Below are 20,639 nucleotides of genomic sequence, written 5' to 3'. Positions count from 1 at the left end.
TGTATTACATGCATAAAGTGAATTTTGTCACACAGTCTTACTGGATTTACACTCTGCAGGAGTGTAAATTACAGTTTCTCTGAGGGTGGCTGAACTGATTTGAGGATCTGTATTACACTTAAATGTAATTTATTTACTCAAATGTCCTGAGTCTGATCTTCTGCCAATATAAATTAGAAATCAACTTTTGCTGAGTTCTGGTGTTATATCAGCATAAAACTTCTGTGGAAGACTAGAAATTTTATGACATTATGCATAGTCATGTGTAACCATGGAGTTTTAGTAATGCAGTAATCTATCTAGTAATTAGGCTTCTGTTTTAGTAATTAGGAAGCAGTATCAATTCTATCCCTATACCTATATATATATATTTATATTAAAATATATATAAATTTTTTTTTGCATTGCATTTTTTTTTCCTTGACTAAGTGCCACATTTTCCCCCCTCTTCCATTTTTTCAGGACTGGTAGTATGTGTGCACCAAGAAAAGTATTAATTTGGTCTGAAAATCCTCACACATAGAAGGTTAGTTAACATTTGGTGTCAACTAGAATGACTTGCTCTTTTTTCACAGAGTAAGAAGTACTTCTGTGTGCTGTACGGTGATGGAGCAGTGAAAGGGACCACATGCTAGCCTTGCTACTCCTTGCCTGAGTCCCTTTAAGAGGAACATCTCTATCAGGGACTGAAGACTGAGCCTGCTGCTCAGTGACAGGCTGCTGGTACACACCTTGTGGACAGCTTTCCTGTGTCCTGCCTCAGTTCTGCTCTTGCACAAAGCTGCTTTATGGTGGAGAAGGAGGTCTGATACATCAGTGCAGTGGTTGTGGCTCCTGTCCACACGTGTAGGGTGGCCTGGGAGAAGTACTCAGGTGTTGCCCTAGCAGGCAGTGTGCTGAAACTACATTGCTCTCAGTCCATGTGACAGGTAGTTTAATGTAAGCCCAGGCATTCCATGTAAACTAGTTACTGCCAGAGTAACAGCAGCTATTAAGAGCTCTGAGCACAAACAAACAAGAAAAGTGTCATCCTTATGGTGATGATGATGTTTGTTCCACATGTGATGATTTTGTGATTTAGAGGGTACTATGGGGTGTGTGTGCATGTTGATACTAAAATAGGTTGTAATGATGACCTCCATGACTGTCTCAACAGGTCTGCCACTCTGCTTCACAACAAGGCTTTTTTAGCCTTGCCTGGTAGTGCTGCAGGTATTTGTTTACACTGAATGATGTAAAGAGGCCTCTGAATGAGTACACTTGCATAATGAACGGGGCATTCGTTGGATCACCCAGTATTTTCTTCCAGCTTCCATTCACCGAGCTTTCTTCAATTGAAGGCTTGGCAAATGTCCCTTTCAGCTTTGCCTGCAGAAGAGCAGTTACCAATCAGACAACTTAATCACAGGAATGGGCCTTCCATCCTCCTGGCCCTCCACAGCTCTGGCCTGTGGGAGAGTAATGGAAAATATATTGGTCAGGTTTTGCTGTTGACATTGAAAGAGTGAGGTTCCTGATCTCAGGAGGTCTAAATCTGAGTATTATAGTCAAGTAGGGGACTAAAACTTAAGTCTGCTTGTGTTTTCTGCTGATAAGTTTGAGTAATCTATTGTGGGGCCTGAGATACTCTTTTTATGATATGATCATAACTACAGTAACTGCTTATTGCTTCTAAAAAGTTTTCATATCTTTTAGTGAGAACTGTCACAGATAGCAAGAAGTTTTTAGAACTTAATGCAGAGTGAGCCATCTTGCAGAACTCCTAAGCCCCTTTCCCCTTGGACAGTTTACTCCAGTCTTACGGGTGCAGTTGCTTCTGTCCTAGAATAATTTCAGGATGTGTCTGGAGTATGTGAAGATAGAGCAGAAGCAGGAAAATGCAAAAATTTCACCTGCAGTTTTATGGGATAATTTTCTCACCCTTGCTTAAATAAGGCTTATACGTATAAGGTCTCAATGATTGGCAGTGGCCCTCAACTGTATGAAGGATCCACTTCCAAAGGAGCACCATTAATCAGTCCCATTCCTAGTTTGACAAGGGCAGATCTGGAAGAAGATGAAATTAACTACAAAACAGGCAGGGCTTGTGGGAATCCTTACCAGAAATCTATTTTGGAGAACTCAAATCTTGTAAAAAAGGCACTTGCAGCTCTAAGCTCTAACAACCACTGAAGAGTTAACTTTTTTACTTCTTAACACCTTCTTGAATAATGCTTTGCCTGGAAATTTTCTAGCTTATTACTTAAACTCTTCATGATAGCAAAATGCAAGCTGTCAGACTATTTTAATTTTAATGGTATCACCTTGCTTTACTGTCCATTTACGGTGTGCCCAGAAGTCATACACATTTTCCTTTCTCATTTCTTACCTCAGAAATTGTATAGAAAGTGTAGTAATAACAACAGTACTAATAGTGGAGTTATTATCGAAATTTCCCTGTTTTGAAAGGGTGTTTTCCGATGCAGATCTATAAAGTGAACTTAATGCATATGAGCAGTTGAGAAAGGTCTGAACGATAATATGGTGGCTGCATCACTGCCTGTGTCTAATAAGGCTGTGTAAAAGTGAAAAAGCAGCAGAAGGAAATGCTGATGCTGGTAATGCCGAGCATTATCCCATGCTACATTAAGCATGGGATAATGCTTGGCATGAAGGCCTGTGAGTGGAGGAGGGCTGCTGTGTGTAGCAGTGCTCTGTACCAAAGGGATATGTCCTCTTTATTTGGCTGAAAAGAAATAAATTTTGGAAGTCATTAAAAATATGAATTTTAATCATGCTTTTGGACGCATGAAATAAAATGTACTTAGGAAGTAATTCTCTTGTAATTGTTGTGATTTTAGTGAAGGACATTTTACTCTTAGCTCTTATTTTATGACAATAGCATGCTAGTGGAGTGTGCTTCAGCTCTCAGTTTGTAGTTCTAGGTTTAGGTCTTTGTTCTGTAGCTGGATTATTTGTGGTAAAAAAAAAAAAATCAAATGTAAGTTCTTTCGGTCCTATTGCAGAACAAGCTGAGTGAATTTGGCATTCCAAAGCCTCTTAACATCATTAAAAGAATGAGTAATAAGAGCAGAAGTTGGAATACTTCTGTGCCATCAATAAATATTTGCATCTTGGATGACAGATCACGACAAGTCAACCCCCTCATGAGTGTGAGTAATGTAGATAATTTTTGTGGAGATGCAGTGCAGCAACCACATGACTTGTGGTGTGACAATCTGCTGCTCTTCAATATCTTGACACTTCTGTTGCTTACTTGGAATTTAAAGTTTAGAGAACTAATTACTTGCCAAACTCTTCTGTACTTGCTAGGTAAAAATCATTAATGGAGGGGTTGAGGACCAGAGGTGGGAATGGGGCAGAATTGGAAGAAGCAGACAGGTGTCTTCTGGAGTGTGGGAGAGGGGAGTGGGACTAAAGATACATTGTGTGTGGGGAAAACAGGACTGTGATGTAAGTCTGTGCACTTGGGCAGAATGTGGTGTAACCAGGCACACCCGTTTGTTTGTGTCACCAAAAACAATGTGTTTGCTACTATTCCCTTCAGATACACTTCTAAATTCAAAGGTGTATGAGAACAATTACATCCTAGGCAAGGAAGAGGCTTGATGTGTGCATATCTTTTCTTCCTCAAGTTGTCTGTGAAACAGACCTGAAAATTCTTCAGAGGAATTCAGATTTTACCTTTTTTTTTTTTTTAGTAAGAAAGCCATAGTGTTTGTGTCATTGCAGTCCTGTCCCACGTGGAAAGGTGTAGCATGCCCAGGCACTACCCCTACCTTCTTGCAGAATCTTTAATGAAGACAGATGACAACTAAGAGATGCCAGCTGGGTAACGTGACCCAAAATGATTATGGACTGCTATCTGTTTTTCTCTTGTGATAACATCTAGAAATCTCTTATCTGGGAGGGACAGCACCGTTTCTTCTCTTTCCAAATTAAGTCAATGATAACCTTCCAGGTTTGGTTGGAAAATGTAGGTACTGTTACTTCTGGAAGATCTTAGTGATAGATTGGATCCTTTCTGCAGTTATTGGGAAAATTCTGCAGAACCCCGGATGGTCAGTAAGACCAGGAACTGGTCTGAAAGGTAGCAGAAAGGAAATAAAGGAGATTTATGTTAAATGTCATTGGGCAAAGTGATTTGCATCTGTAGAGGTTATAAATAGTATTAAAATGAGCCAGTTTCTGATTGGTGAGGTGAGAGTTCCAAGAACAGAGGAGTTACAGCTGAGGTGACAAACCTCAATATAGCCAAGAGCAATGGGCGACCTTGAGCATGGAGCAAGCAGGTGAAATTTGGGTCTGCTGGGCCTTTTGTGAGAAAGAGAAGTATTGTTATTTGCAATGAGGCTAAAGTGGATTTTTCTTTGTCCTTTGCAACTGCCTGACAAACTCTGCTGTTGGCAAACCAGGACTGATAAAAGGATTCTTGATTTTAAGATAAAGAACATTTCCAATCAGCTAGGCAAGGCATCCTTCATGTTCTTAAGCTATCACAGTACGAAAGTACTGCTTAAATCATCTAGGGAACCTAACAGTGTGCTACACTTACGACTTGATTAGCACTAACTCAGTTAGTTTCTTTGATGACATTAAGATTAATGCCAAATAATTGTTCTTGTTTTATGGTGTGCTGTAAGGGGGAATGTGTGTCTGTGTGTGTGAGAAAAATGGCAGTGTTCTCTAGTAACCCAGAACAGTTATGATTGCCTGGGTCATCTAGAAGCACAAGATGTTTTCAGCAATTAATTTATAGACTGAGCAGGTGTTTGTAATGGCAAGAACCCAATAAAGGACAAGAGCTGTTCTCTGAAAGATTCATAGATATTTTCCCAATAACTGAGGCTTAGGGAAAAAAATCTGTAAATTTCAGTTCTTTTTTGAGAAACATCTCTTTTGTAGAGGATGTTAAGATCTCTTCTGTTAAGCTTGTCATTAGACTATCAGTCACAAGAAACATTAATGATCTAACAGAAGGAATTTAAGCAATTGAAAAAATCACTTTCACTTAAACAGTTTGAATGTTCTTGAGAGCTATTGTAAATTGCGTAAAACATTAGTTTGAGTAGCTTTTTTAATAAATGAAGGAAAAAGTAATTTCCAGCTTAATTTTTGTAATTTCAGCCAGTGAAAGTAATTTTGTAATTTCAGAAGTAAAAATAAAGGACATCATATAGGAAGCAAACCTAGCTGACTGAGTTGATCTGCTAGACATTGTTGAAGAACAGCACCAGTTTCTGATTGATTTGTGGAACAGGGAACCATACTAATGCAAATGATGTTTCTCAAGTTATTGTACAATTTATTTATTGAATAGGATAGTGAGAAAGGACCTTTTTGAATCTCAGAGAGTGTTTCTCATTCTGGGGCAGTATTTAAAATGAAGGATAAATGAAGAAAGTATCATTTAGGTAAATCTGGACACACTAACTCACCACTGTTCAAAAGGTCAACACAAAATGAACTTTATGTTTTTCTAAAAGCAAAAGATCTGTTTTAGACCATCATGCATGAGCACAGCTCAAGGAGAAATACTGAACATTAAAATACAGGCTTCAAAACTGAGTAGGTATGCCAAATGTTGCTACCTAACAATGTAGTGGTTCCAGAATGTTTTTGGTTTGACAATTCTCTTACAAATGCTTGTTTTTCCTACCTTACTTTGTCAGCTCCTCGTATCTACCTCAAGAATTCCATCACTGCCATTTCTTTTCTTACCTTCTGATCCAGTATACATTCAACAGAGGATTCAAATTCCTAAAGTCTTTCTGGGTTCAGATCCAAGATGCTTCCCCCCTCTAAATGTGTCACTGTCAAAAAACCTAACAAAGCAAACACGAATCAATCAACCCAAAAGAGAGCCCACACGTTTTCTTCAATATTTCCATGGTTGTTTGTCTAAGGTACTGGGGCAAAATTGTTTATGGCTTGCTGAGTTAAGGGTGAAAAATTATTCAGGACATTGAAAGTTCAGCTGCAACAGCTATAGATAAGATAATACTCAGAAGCAAAGGCTAAATGGGGCTCATTTAGATGAGTTATGTGTAGCATAGCCTTAGCTTCAAAGGAATTTAGCCAAAGGCAGGAATGGTAAAAAAAAAAAAAAAAAAAAAAAAAAAAAAAAAAAAAAAAAAAAAAAAAATTAAATACAAAGGCTTCCTGTGCACATTCTAGAATTTAGGATGCAGTCTGTGTAGTCTTCTACTTAGCTATATACTGTGCTCCAAATGGTTTTTCTGGGTGGTCTGTGGTAGTCCTGGGTTTGCTGGTGACAGAAAAAGGCTTTAGCAGCACAATAGAAACTCTGCATAGCACCTGTGTGGAAAGTGAAATTATGATGATTTCCATTGATTTGAGCTAGAATGGCTCAAGACTTGAAATGTCTTGACTGTGAATTTTTCCAGCCGGATCTGCATGTGTCGCATTCCACAATGGTCATTCTTTTCCATCAAAGCAAATGAGTGAGGGACTCCTGCCTAACAGCTGCACCCTCCCCTCTGGCCCTAGCACTTGCTTTCCCACCACTGGAGTCCCTTGGCTGCTGTCCCAGTCCTCCTCCCATGGAAGGCAGCAACAGCAGCAGCACACAAGACTGCTGTCACCACGTGGTTAGAGGACGTGCTTGCCAGTAAGAGTTGGGACTGGTCCACCCCAGCCTTCAGCTGTCAGTCAGCTCCTGTGGCATTCAACTGAAGGTTGTGGTATGTGGCTTGCCAAACCAGTTAGGTTGGCCATCACTGCTGTAAGTCAGGAAGTTGATTTCTTTGCCTTCTTGCAAGAACTTGTCAGGTAGCATATTGCGTGTGGTGGAAATAGGGTTAGAGAGTGATTGGGTTTAGTATTTGCTGGATACAAAACGGCTTTTTTTTTTTTTTATGATGAAATAGAGTTCGTTCTGTCTCTGCAACAGAAGAAGAGAAATGAATAAAAATGAGTAAGCTGCAATTGGACTGACTTGGTCTCTGCATTTTGTGAAGATTTAAAAACCCACTTAATGCCTTTGTGACAGTGAATATATGAATTCTAGTATGTGAGTCCTTTTTTCCAGACAAGAATTGTTTAAACATACGGAGGGTGATGAGTAGATATAGACCTAGTATTATAGTTTCTCTTTTAAATCTAGTGTCAAAATGGAGATATTTATGAGATTTCTAAAATTGTTCACCATGAAGCTATACAAAATACACTGGCACGATGTCATTAAAAGCAGCAGATGCTATAATGGTTTTGCTGCAAGCACAGCAAAAGTGAAAGCACAGCAATTCCTCTATTTTTGCCTCTTTCTAGCCTATATTTGTCTGTCTCTTGCCCCTTTCCTTCTACATCTATTTTCTGATATGCATCATTTATTTGATTGCTAATGGATCCTAGTAGCATTGAGTACGTGTGCTCTAAGATTAGGATTTGTGAATAGGAAAGACTATGATGATTTAATTTTTCCCCCTTCCGTCTGTAGTTGCACAGATGACCCCTGATACATAGCAGGCAGAAGCAATTCAAGACCTGCATGACAGGTCTGTTAATTGATTCCTTCAATAACTGCTGAAATCTAAAGGGGAGGAGGGCTCGGGAGGAATGGCAGTGAGGTTGACTAGCAAAAGATTTGACCTAGTTTTTTCAATCTGCATGGCTGTGCAGACAGACTCAATTATAAATCTGCTGCTTTAGAAGAGCTTTTATTTTTTTTCCCCTGTGTGAACAGCTGCACTGATTCTGAGCGTTCAAATTTGGTGTGTTTAAAAGTACAATTTTGTCATCGTTGTATATAGTGTCATGAAATATGCATGTGTGTTGAGGAAGTAAGGGAAGGTACCTACTTCTGGTGGATTGCTGTGGGGTTTGCTGCTTTCTGCCCTGCTGCCCGATCTCCTGCATGACATATTTGGTTTTTTGTCCTGCCTGCAGTATTATTACGTATGTGAAATACGCTCACTCTTTACTTTGCACGGGAGTTATGTGGTACTGCTTTGCACACAAAGCTAAAGGAGGCTGAAAGAGTTTTGTTTTAAAGTTTTTGATGGAATCTCTAAACCAATAATTTGGTCTTCTTGTATCTGTTTATACCACCTGCCCTGGCCTTTGCTTGGTTTGCTTGTTTGTTTATTTTTTCTTCCCTTATTTAGCAGTGAAGCACCAGGGATTAGTACTAAATTCTGCATCAGCATGGGGATTCATGACAGGCTTTGACCAGAGCTTTGATCCTCCAGATGCTCTGAATAAACATTACAACAGACATTTGAAGGAGGATATTAAGTTGCTGAAAAGGTTTATGTATAATGTTTTTCTTCCGTTTGATCACAGATTTCCTTCTAGAGTACTTGGTTAACTGAACACGTTTCTGGTGTTGGCTAACCAGGGTTTTTTTACCTGTTTGCATTTCTTAATAACTGGTTTGGTTCTTGAGCCACTTGCATCTGCTACAGGAAAACCATAACCAATTGGAAACCAGGAAACTGACGATGCTTCCTGAAGCTGTGGTGAGATACAGCTGAAACTGTGTCAGGAGATTGCATAAACCCGTCCTTGCTGGTTACAGCCTGGCTTCCTTATCTCTCTGCCCGGAGGCTCTCTTTCATTGTGCCATAGGCAATGGCCCTGGAATATGGCTTTATGCTGATTTGCAGTTTCTCACCGTTTGCTTGTGATCTTTGCTCCCTTATTGCACTGGCTGGGGCTCCAGTGGTCGTTTGTGCTAGCTGGAGAGGCTCTTGCAAAGGGCAAGAGTTTGTAGCTCTCAGCTGGCGAGGAGGGACTGCAGTGGTGGGAAAAGAGCAGAGGAAAGATGGTGTTTGGATCAGGGGAGGTTCTGTAGGCTTCATGGAAACCCCTCCCTTAGCCAACCTGTATGTGTCAGTCAACAGTATTGCCCTGCATTAGGCTTGGAAATGGACACATGCTGCTGTGACCTTGGTGTGACACCATTCTTCAGCTCTCCTTCCTCCCCACTTTGGTTCGCAAGTGCTTCTCTCTGAAGCTGGAAGGATATTCCTGTAGGTAGAAGCTGATCTTGAAATGGAATAATTTCATCCCCGTTTCCTATTCAAAAGGAAAATTTGGGATTATGCCATGGTCCAGGGTATTCTGAAGACTTTTGCTTTTCTTTGTGCGCCTTGCTGTATCTGGTGGAGTCAGCAGTCATGCTTTTTGGGAGCCAGGCTGCGTCAGTAACATATCTCTAGGTGATGATGGCTGACATGCATGTCAAGAAAGTGACTGTCAGTCCCAGGAGCTGAAAGGAGGTGCCTACTCACAGAGGCTGTTCTGAGTATCCTTCTTTGGCATCATATCTGCTGGCCTGACTTTCCCAGTCCCTCTCTGAGCTATGATCTTGGGCTGAGATACTTGGTCATGTATCTTAAATGTAGACATCATGTCTAATTTGTTCTCAAGGGAAGACAGAGTTTGATCTGTGATACTGTGTAAAATTGGGAATTACCATGTACTCAGTACTTGTGAGCCCTACTGCTGTTCAGGCACTGTGCGGATACTTAACTCATGTGCATGCTGAGTGTTTTGGAGTGTATGCAGCAGGGAAGTGTGAGGGTCTTGGCAGCATGCTGGCCAAGTGCATATGGTGGGCTATAAGTTATAACATCTGCATTTGGCTGGGCAAATAGTTATGGGCAAGGCTTCAAAATGAGTCCTGCAGTAACTCCTGTTGAGTATTTTTCCTCCCTATTCCATCTCCTCCCTTCTTTGTCCTCTTGCCAAGTGTACAGCACTCCACAGTTCAAGTGCAGCAATATTACACATGGCTAATCCCTAACCTAGCTGGGTGAGAGACTAGCTTTTGCTTCCATTTGAGTTGTCAGATGAACAAGCTAGATAACATTCTGGATAGACTTAGTGCCTTTTTGGCCGAGCTGTCTCATAGTTGTCCATGTGCACCGGAATGCTCTGTCTACTGCAGTACCCAGAGCAGTGGGAAGAGCTCTGAAGATTTGTGGAAGAGCTGATCCCCAACTAGGCAGTGTGTTTCTGTCTTATGTTCTGCAGGGAGGGTTTTGGTGGTGGAGCGAGCTTTGTCTGTGTCTTCAGAAGCATGTACACTGCTCTTTGCTCAAACTGCACCCAGACATTGCCATCAGAGCTTTTTGTAAGGGCATTTTTTCCCCTTTTTAGTTATACTCTTAAACCAGAATTATTCGATGACTAACCTTACAAATAATGTTTCTTGCCATTAAAAAAAAATATATCTGACGATCTGCAATTGCGTAAAAATATTCTATAAGGATATAACTCATATGGGTTCCCAGTTTTGGTTTGCATCCCAAGCAGCATGCACTGTTTGGGATGAAGCAGTGTGATAAACACTGTTTAAAGCACACTGTGGTGTGTTTAAAAACAAATAAATAAGCAGGACAGTTCTAAAGATCCAAAGGAGAAGAAAAGGCTGATTACACCTTAAACAGGAATACAAAGAGTAACAACTACTTGCTACTCGAAGGTTTTGAGTTACTATTATCTTACACATAGTTTGTGACCCGCCAGGGCCGATAGGTGCTCTGTCTAGTTTTCAGCATGAGGCACCCTTCTCCTTTTATTCAAACCCTTAGTAGTAAAAAGCCACCTTTTCTGTTACTATCTTAGCATCACTTATTTGTGGCATCTAATAGCAACCACTGGGGGACAGCGTTACAGTGTCAGGTCAGACTTCCTCAAGTACTCACCTGCCCAGTTTCTTCTTTTTTTCTTCAACTTCTGCTGGTAGAGGTGGGTGTTTATATTACAATACTATTAGGGAACCATGTTTTAGGCAGAGGTCCTGTAGTCAGGTGTCATTTGAAATTGTAGCGTGCAAAGTTGCTGACTAAAATCTTGTAATGAGCTAAAAGAAAATATAATTGCAACAGTTTCTTGTGTGTTTTGATGTAGAAAATACACTTGCTTATGGATCCAAAGTGTAAATCATTCAGAAATACCCAAGATATGAGATTACTTCTTTTCTTTCATTTGACACGTGTTCAGATGCTGTCAAAAGCAGTGGGTCAGCATTGTTGCACGGTGAGCTCCTCTAGCTGACTGGTAGTTGTGCATGCAGCTCACCAGTGCGTCCTGCAGCATGGCTCACTTCCCTGGCTGAGGTTTCTGGCTGCAGCAGCCCAGGGAATTGTTTCCAAAGTGTCGTTTGGGTGATCCGCTAACAGATCCTATTATTTGTTAACAGGATTTGTTCTTGCACCGTTTTGTCCGATCACTAATTGTTTATCACGCATTAGGAGTACAATGAGATGCCTGTCAGCTGTGTTTTGAGCTTTTTGTGTGCGAGACTCATTGTTTGCCTGTGATGGCAAGTTTTGTTTTGGGACAGCCTTAGTGCGGAAGGCAGAAAACATAAGGCTCTGCATTTCAAACACTGCAGGATGGTATTTTCTGCACTCTGGTGGGCACTAGTTTCCCCAACTTCCCAAGACAGGGTCAGAGGGTCAATAAACTCATTTGAAGGGCGGAGTGTTCTGCACTTCTGCATAGATAGCTGTCTTCTAGATTGCTTCCCTGCCTTTCTGAAAGAGTGTCCTGCTGAGCTGGCAATCAAACTAGAAAGCTTTAAGAATACTCAGTAATAGAATGGAAAGGTGAAAATGTACAGGAAGAAGACTTGGAAGCTAGTGAGGCCTAGTTGCTTTTTGTGTTTGTTAATGTTTTGATCAGTCCATGTGGTATTTAATGTTCATACAATGCAGGTGGAAACTACTTCTCAAAAGGGGTCCATCTGAGCTGGTTTTTGAGATTTCAGGTGTGAGCACTTTTATAAATATTTTAATAAATCTTTTCCTGAAGTACTTGTTTTGGGAAAAAAATTACAATAAATCTTTTGAATTTAAGGTATCTAATATGTTTTTTAATCATTTTTTCTCAGAAGAGAATACTTTGTAAGAAATGCAAAATCAGATTTCCAAAGCAGAATCTGAATATGGTCCCATGATGGCTTGGCTTCAGCAAGTTCACCTTCAAGTTTGCCAGTGTCTCAGTTTAGTCATGCTGTTGATAGAGTGAATCAGATCAGATCACTGATCCAGCTGAAAACTCCATGCTTTTCTGGGGTAGTGTGCAGTGATAGTCTTCAGTTTCTTGAAGCCCGAATCTGCTTCTGTGGCTGTCGTAAAAGTGGCAGAAAGGGACAAGTGTGAGGGAGAAGAAGCCCAAGTACTTCAGGTGGATGCCCTTGCGTAGAGTACGGTACCTCAGCAGGTCAGAATGGGTCGGACCAGCCTGCCGCATTCTGTCTGTGAATTTTGAACAGTCCTTATTTTCTTAAGTAGTACAAATTTAAGGATAAAACAGGGAAATAATTTATTGTGTTCTTCAGCTGCATGCTTCTTCTAGGAATAGGTTTCCTGAATAGCTGCATGTCTCTCTTATCTTTTTGTATTGGTAGCTAATTAGAAATAAACTGAAGAACTAGATCTTTGTACCAGATGGGAACTGGGTTTTGTTCTGAGTTTGCATAAAGTGTCTGGAAAGAAATAAGGCTCTAATTCTTGTATTTTAGTAGTCAAACACTATGCTGAGGTTTTATTCTATAAACCCACATATATTAAATGTATGCATACACTAATACATAAAAACATATGCCATTTCATATGTTTTATATGTGTATGCTTGTTCCAGCATACATACCTATTTGTGTTCATATGCATACAAAAAATGCAGTGAATGAATACTATTGTGATCGTTTTTTGTGATTAATACCTGCCAGCAAGAATGAAAATTGATTCCTCTTGAAGCTCCTGCAAAAGATTTGATGATTTTTGACCTAGCTCTTGGAATCAAAGCTTAACCTCCAAGTCAAACCAACCATTCCTACTTCAAGTACTTAGAGAAGTACAACCATCCTGCAGGGAGGTATCCATAACCTATTCCCTCTTCAAAGGGAGCAGAATAAAGATCTAGTGTGAGCACTCTACTCAGAGCAGGAAAGTTCCTGAAACATGTCCTGCCTCCTGAGGTGGAAGAAATAGGATTTGCACCAGAGGTAGTGGTTTGCCTGTAAGATTGAGGCACATACTGAAATTCTCTCTGCCATGACAGCCCACCAGCAATACAGAAGCTGAACTCACTCAAGGACAAAGAGAAAGCTTACAAATTAAATCCATTGTTGTATGTGCTTTTCTTTCAAGACCTTAAGTTTGTGCCACTCCCAAGCAGTGGGATGACAATGTTTGGGAGCAGAGTATGCCTCCAAGTCATGCAGGCAGGCTCAGTCATTTGCCCAAACACAAATGCCCACTTGGAGCAGACAGACAGAAGTTTGGGCTTTACTTTTCTTGCAGCACCTGCTCTTGCTCAGGGCCTGGTTGTACAACCCGTGGAGCAAGGCAGGAGGTGGGATCCTTATGCCCCTCAAGCACGGAAATATTTTAGGGACTTAATTTTTTTTTAATGTTCCATTGAATATAAAGTGTTATTTATCTTCTCTGCTTTTAAAAAAATGTTTTCTAGCAGAAACAGAAACCAGAAACTTTATAAGTTTCTGCTTTTGGTGAGCAGTATAATTTCCCAACATTTCAGATACCTGTTAATTCTTTTCAGGAAGGTGTTGCTGAACTCTTCAAATTTCCTTTTGTGAGTTGGTAAGGTCTTTAGTAATAATACCAGATAGACTGTTTGTTGTTAGTGATTGCTAGAGATTTTTAAGAGCGTCTTTCATTATTTGGCCTTCTGGTAGTAAATAGATCAGAGTAAGGCAAATACATTAGAATTTAAGAGGTCATTGATCAGACAAGTTACCATATGCTGATCAGGCTGAGAGCTACCATGGGAGAACCTGGAAGAGTAGCATTGACTTTCTAGTGGGCAGAGCTATGTTATTTATCAAAATGATTGCTGAGAGTTTTGCTTTAAACAGTTGGTATAAGCCACTTAGCAGCTTTCGCATCTTGCCCAAGTGGCAGGTAACTGCTGTTTCTTTTGCACCTTGGAAACTGCCTTGGTAGATGAAGGAGAGCTGCCCCACAAGAGTGTGTACCTATCAAGAGACCAGTGGATGGCATGCCTTGGCTGTTCCTTTACTGTAGACATGGGGATTGGTCACAACTTTCAAAATTTTTTTTGCTCACATATTGAAGATGTGACCAAAGTAAAAGGTGAAGTAATGCTGCAGGGCCTGGAGGATTAGAACAGTGTCATTGTGTTAGAGTGACCTACTGCAATTTTAAAATTAATTTGTCAGTCATTTCTTTCTGTGCTGTCTTCCTGCCCTTTTCCCTGTCCAGCATCAAATCCCATTTGAAACATGTGTCTTCTCATATGTAGATGTTTTATGGTTGATTCTTTGCTGCGATTGTCTCACACTTGCCAAAATGAAGCGACATATCAGCTCTGTATTTTAGAATGTGGCAGAGGGGAGTAGTGTCAGAACTGACAAAGGATGCTTTGGGACTGACTGTTCATCTTTACCCAGTGCAAGAAATAAAAACGCGAAAACAAAACTAGCCAGCAATGAGTTCAAAATTAAGTGGAATGGTTATCCTCACAGAGTCTGAATTTACACTGGGGAGCTGTGCCACAGACTGTGGAAAGTTTTCACAGGCTCGATGAGCTACTAGTGCAGCTTGGGGAGGAAGGGTGAGCTCTTTGGGGACTGCTGCGTGCAAAGATGCCTTTTTTGGTCTAAAAAGTCCCTAAGCCACAACTTTCTAGAAGCTGGGAGAGTATTTTTGTCTTCACTGACCTTTAGCAGTGGGCTACAGTTTTGGAGACTGAATTTTACCATTGACCCTGACACATGTGTCCTGATTTTAGTGCAAAAAGGGTGAGAGTGATACCTTCAGAATTGTATCGTCCATACCTTCTACAGCTTTGGTGATGCTGATGGAGGGCAGCTGGGAGAAGGCACCGTGTGTGAGAGGTGAGGGGACTGGAGCCTATCTCCCCTTCCATTTCTTCTCCCTCTCCCTGATCTGTGCTTGGAAAGTTACAGAGTGACTAAGCTTTATTTTTAGAGATTACAAAGAAAGAAAGCATTAGACAGCTGGCTGCAAAAATATTTATTTGTGACCTTTGTCTACATTTGTGCAGTGCTTGTTGCTATTCTGGAGCATGTAGTTCCCTCTGACTTCAGTCTTACGGTTTAAGGGGAAACTGAAATGCTTACAACTTTATGCATACGTATATTTTTTAAAAATTGCTTCCATTTTTGGAAAACAGGACTACTTCTGTTTGTAAAGTGCTGGCCTTATTTGTTTCCCATTTTTGTAGTAACATACTGACTGGAAAAGCAACTGGAGCACTGCTTTTAGAGGGTGGGCTGGGGTGGTCCCATATTGGTGGCCAAACACTCCCTGTATGAGTCAGTCCCATTATGAACTAACCTGGAGAAAGGATTAAATAGATTTCCCAACTCTGTGGGGCACAAAGGTTTAGCAGGGTGTGTGAACAGGGTCTGGAATTGGGTCAGTGATCAGTGGGGTCCGGCCTGCAGGTTGGGATGGGAGCTAGCAGGTATGCAAAGGTAGCTCAACCCTGATGTTACTGGTCATGGTTTTTGTTATTGGATCAAAATCTCCAGAAAATTGGAGTATTTTTAACTTTGCACCATGAGGACATGTGTGTATGTTCAGACAAAAAGGCTGAGATGCTGGTTGGGATGCTCTGCAGGAGAAGGCTCTTGCTGACGTACGGAGTTTTGTGCTTGGCTTTTTGCCTGGGCAGACAGGTTCTTTCCTTTGAGAAGGTTTCATTGTGGCAGTTCTGACCTATTTCTCAGCACATCCAAAAAAATTCAGTGAAGTTAACTTTCCTGCGTACATATATTTTGGATGACATTCTCTCCATTAAGACCCCTGCCTGTTCTTCAGACATTGTATCCTATTGGATCTTCTGTAACCTCAGTTGTTGTGAAGCATAAAGCCAAAACCGTTGCTGGGATAGGTATACTGAAGTGACAACCCTGTTTATTTACTGAATTTGTTCTAGGACTAGTAAGATTCTTCTGTGGTTTTTATTTTTTATTATTATTATTTTAATTATTGCTAATACAAGTAACTTCTGAGTTAAGTAGGTCAACTATACCAAAATAACAAAACAAATTCAATAATTGTTTTTGAGTGTTGTGGCAGTAAATCGGTTGAGCATCTGCTCAGAAACAAGCCTTTTCTGCTTTTATCCATCCTTAGAGCAAATTTAGATTGTTTCCGTTTAAAACCAGCAAGCAATGTCCAACAAGTTAGAAAATTGTAATCATAAATCCCTGGAATAATCTGTGTTTAGTGAGCATAAAGTAGATGAGCTGGAAAAATTTGCTCTGTATCACTCTTTCAAAAAAGGAGCCAGACTCCTCAAAACAGATTTGTGTACATCTTTAGCACAGAGAGGAATTTTTGGTGGTTTAACTGCCTTTGCTGATACTTGTAAGCATACTGATTTTGTGCAGATCCTTTGCACCATGCTGAGGTATCTTCTTGAAGAATAGATTGTTAGTTAGGGGATGGATGGTATATAGTAACAGGCCATTGGCCATGTCTGTTGGTCCATAATGTGAGTGGGAGTTACATGAATCTGATATACATTAGCCCTGTTAGCCTAATTTTTTGTTTGGCTGGTTGACTTTTCTGGGTTTTTTGGCCCTCTTTGAAAAGCCTTGTTAATTCTTGCAGACCTTTAACGCTGTTTAAAAAATCCCAAACCTGGCATCCCTGTGTACCTGCTGTGGGCTCTGTGGTGGTTTAAATATCTTTAGAGCTGCTGAGAAACTGTCAGACATGAATTTGCTAAAGGGCAGCTACTCTGGTCAGCCGGGAAATGGCAAATGACCTGCTGGTGTGAAAACACTACATTCATGTCCTGTCAGAGGCAGATTCTACAGGCAGATTCCCACTGCCCCAGATGACTAAAGAGTTATATATCTCTCTCTGGCCAGATTCAGGGCAAATATTACATGTTACAAAGTAGGCTGTTTGATTTATAGTAAGAAAAATAAAAATAATTTTACTTTCCTTCTCATCCTTCATGTGATACTTAAAGAATCTCATTTATTTAACACAGACTTTGCAATTGCAAATGCACACCATCCTGCAAGGATTGTGAGGGGTAACATTTAGAGTTAATTCTGGCACGTTTGTGGTTTTGTTTTCCCTAGCATTGGTGCTCAGGTGGGATAGTTGTCTCCCTCGTGAAGTAATTGCACCTGCCTGGGGAAACCCAAAATGGTACTTCATTAAATTGACACACTTGTGGTGAAAATGGTGTTTCTTTTTATACCCTGGAGAAAGTGGGGGATCATTTTGCAAAGGGTTTTTGACCCCCTTCTAGGGAAAAACCGATCTCTTAAGTTTGGGCAGGGGTAGGAGGCCTTGCTGTTGTAAAAAGGTGAATTGAGAAGGACGGGGAGTGGGGGCACAGTGCCTGCCCTGAGGGGATTCGGGGCACTCAGAGGAGGCCTTTGGGCAGCCCTGGGCTCTGTGTGAGCCTGCGAAGGCTCCATGCTTTCCCCCGCTCTGCACTGACCCACCTCATCTCAACTGCCCCACTGAGGCTCCTAGGCTTGCCTTGGTTTTAAATAAGGCTTTCGACTGTGAATGAGGAGCCTGCCTTGAAAAAGCTTCTTGAACTCTGATTTTGATTCCCTTGTTTATGATAGACTTTCCGTCTAGGTCCAGAATAGATGGGGCTATATTCAGCAAAATGTGTTTTCCTTTAATTTCTGCGTAATTGAATACCAGCTTTGAATTCAGGTGTACTGAAATCCATTGAAAAGGAGGTTATTAGTGTGGTGTTTGTTCAGATTTCCATGTTTTAAAGAGAAAAGCTGGCGATATACTCAATCCTACTCGCCTTACTCTTTTCGCCTTACTCATTCACAATAGTTACTCCCTCTTTAACTGCAGTATCTTATGCAAAAAGTAGTCCCATGGGTTTTACTAAGCCTGTTTAGGGAACTGAATACCACAGTGTTAGCAGAGATGGAAAAAATGAACAGCACTTTTAAGACGTGCAGCATTTGGCAAAACACTCCTAGTTTGTACATGTATCAAACATAAATTCTGTTTTTTAACTTATGTATCAGTTTAAATTTTTACAGAGGAGTTTCATGTTAATGATGCTTTTTATGACGCCTGTGAAATTTGGGACCCTATTAAATGAACTCTCCTTTTAACTACTTTGAACTCTACTATTGTAGCCTTGAAAAACAATTTTTATACTCTAATATATAGCTTGATTTGTTGAAGTTTTTGTATAAAGAAAAAAAATCTCACCTTTTATAAGTTCCACCAAAAGTAATCAAATGGACAAAGCTTGGCTCATGCGTACTTGAATTAGTGGTCAAACCTGCTCAGTATTGCAGATGTATAAAATATTTCAGTTAAAACTGCTTTCTCTTGATTGTCCTAGCAGGACCTTCATGGGTTTTTTGTAGCTTTCCCTGTCCCTTCATCCCTGACATAACTGGCCAAGATAATCCTGTGTCTTGCAGCTGTGTACTGTGGACAAGCTCTGCTTTAAGTCACGTGCCCATTCCTCCCATGCATGTGAAAACCATAAGCAACAAAAGCAGAAAAACGCATGTTTGGGTTTAGAAATTATGTTTTGTTTTAGGTAATGGGTATACCATCTTTATTACTATTTTAAGGTAAAAAAACAACCCACTGGGTCTGTGCTTTGTCCTGGATTTACCTAGGCTATTCATTAACGTGACATGTCATTTTAAGAATGTCGCTTAAGCAAACCCAGCTGGTTTGCTTAGATTTAAATGAAAATCAGCTCAGCATGAAACTTGTTGGAATTACTTCTTTTTGATTTTTTTTTCTAACTGGGACTTTTTATCTGCTTTTTTTCTTTTAAAGTAGCATGTTTAGGGAACTGCCTTTCTATTGGAGTTATATCATGGCTATCACATTCCTTCACTCAGGCGCAGGAGAAAAGGAAAACAGAAGTTGAAATATGTATTTTATTAAAAGAACAACAAGCAAAACAATAGCAAAAAACCCCAAGCAAACAAACAAAACCCCCCACCCAACCAAACAAAATCCTTCCCATACCCTCTAAATAAACAAAAAACTCGTAGATCATGTCTTACTTCAGAGGAGACTGACTTAACAAGTGCACAGAAAATCTGTCTGAAACTATTTTTATTTTGATTTTTGTGTTTATTTAATGACTTTCTTGATCTTGCTGTTGATGGTGGAGACTGAGCTTGGATTCCTCTGTGAATGTGTAAAGCAGTTGCAGTTGTCTTGTATTTCTTTTATTTGTTTTTACACCGCCTATTGCATTCCCCCGCCCCTCTACTTTTAAATGTTTCCTTTTATGGCTTTGTAAAATTGGCTTTAACACTGATTGACATTGCCTTTATTGTCTCTAAGGATTGACTCTTGTCTGGCTCTATGGCTTAATCTTCAAGAAATGGTTTTTATCATCTTTAATAGTGAAGACTTGAATTTTTGACTGGTCTTCAGCTTTCTGATACAAAACGAGGACAGATGCTAATATTCTGAGCCCTGTTGTTACAGGATGAAGTGTTTTAGAATTCCTTAGTAAAGTAAACTTCTGAAATCAAATTCCATTGGCTTCTTCAGCTGTATTTTTGGTTATCAACTCGCAGCAAGGATCAGCATTTGGTTATGTCTGTATTGAACTTAAGAATATAATAGTCACTTTTTTTGTCAGCTTATACTTTAACTGACGTACAAGTTTCCAATGTGGCTCAATTAAACTTTACATCTAACACGTGCCGAGCTCACATGCTTCTCTTTCATGAGCAGAAGACTGGATTGCCTTCTTGAACTTAGTAGTGAAACTGGATTCGTCAATGCTCTTGCCTTCAAAGCAGGGGATTTACCCCTGATGCAATGCCTTTAATTTGGTTGATGCTATAGAGCTAGCACAGTGGTTGCATTCTACAATCACTTTAGATTGCCACCCAAGTTTTACAGAGTATAAGGGGTTTTTTCTCCTGTAACAAGCTAGGAACCGATAGTAAGATCACTGATACATTGCATGTGTTTTTGAATATTTGTCTTCCCACTCTCAGTCAGTCACCAACATTATTTCAGACTATAGAATTGCCTTCATATGGAAATAGTGTCAATGTATTAAGAATTTTTCTCCAGGAAAACAGGGTGGTCTGGCATCACCCATCTTTCTTTACCGAATGCTATTGCTGTAATCACTATAACATTGCCTAGGACTTAATTCCCTTTAATCAGCTGCGCTGTCTTAAACATGGCAGAAACAGCAGTTGTAGCTTGTAACAGTGCTTAAAATGGGGCTTATGTGTGGGTAAGAATTCCAGGATTTTTTATAGATTGTGGTCATTCAGCTGGATAAATGTGGAACTGCTTAAGTACCAAGGGTTGTTTTGGTCCTTGTTGGCAAACAAAGTTTGGGGAAACAGAAGCCTTTTAAGTGAAATCATGAGTTAAATAATTCAAAGATGGCAAAAGTTCATAGTGTTCTAATATGAATGTGATTCCTATACTGAGTTTTTAGCTTTCATGGGAATTCTAGATTTAGACTCAAAGAATTGAGTTTTTCATGAGTAGAGTGGTGGTCTTTGAGTATATGTAATATAAACTGTGCAATTCAACTCTAAAATGTCTCAGAGAACTTATGGATTGGTGTTAGGATTTTGGACAGCCTCATACTTTAGCAGAAGAGTATTGCTTGTGCGTCTGTACCATGTAAATGTTATACTT

General features: G+C 40.1%; 1 protein-coding gene across 2 annotated transcripts in view; it reads left to right on the top strand.

Moving 5' to 3' along the window:
- Positions 1-20,639, top strand: part of CERS6 (ceramide synthase 6) — a 96,751-nt gene that overhangs the window by 11,779 nt on the left and 64,333 nt on the right. The gene's annotated exons all lie outside the window — the stretch shown is intronic.

The sequence above is a fragment of the Chamaea fasciata genome, unplaced genomic scaffold, assembly GCF_029207755.1.
Source record: "Chamaea fasciata isolate MVZ Bird 193981 ecotype frontalis unplaced genomic scaffold, bChaFas1.0.hap1 SCAF_8, whole genome shotgun sequence".
In the NCBI taxonomy this organism is placed as follows: domain Eukaryota; kingdom Metazoa; phylum Chordata; class Aves; order Passeriformes; family Sylviidae; genus Chamaea; species Chamaea fasciata.
Note: the sequence above shows the minus strand (reverse complement) of the source record. Positions and strands in the feature narration are given on the sequence as shown.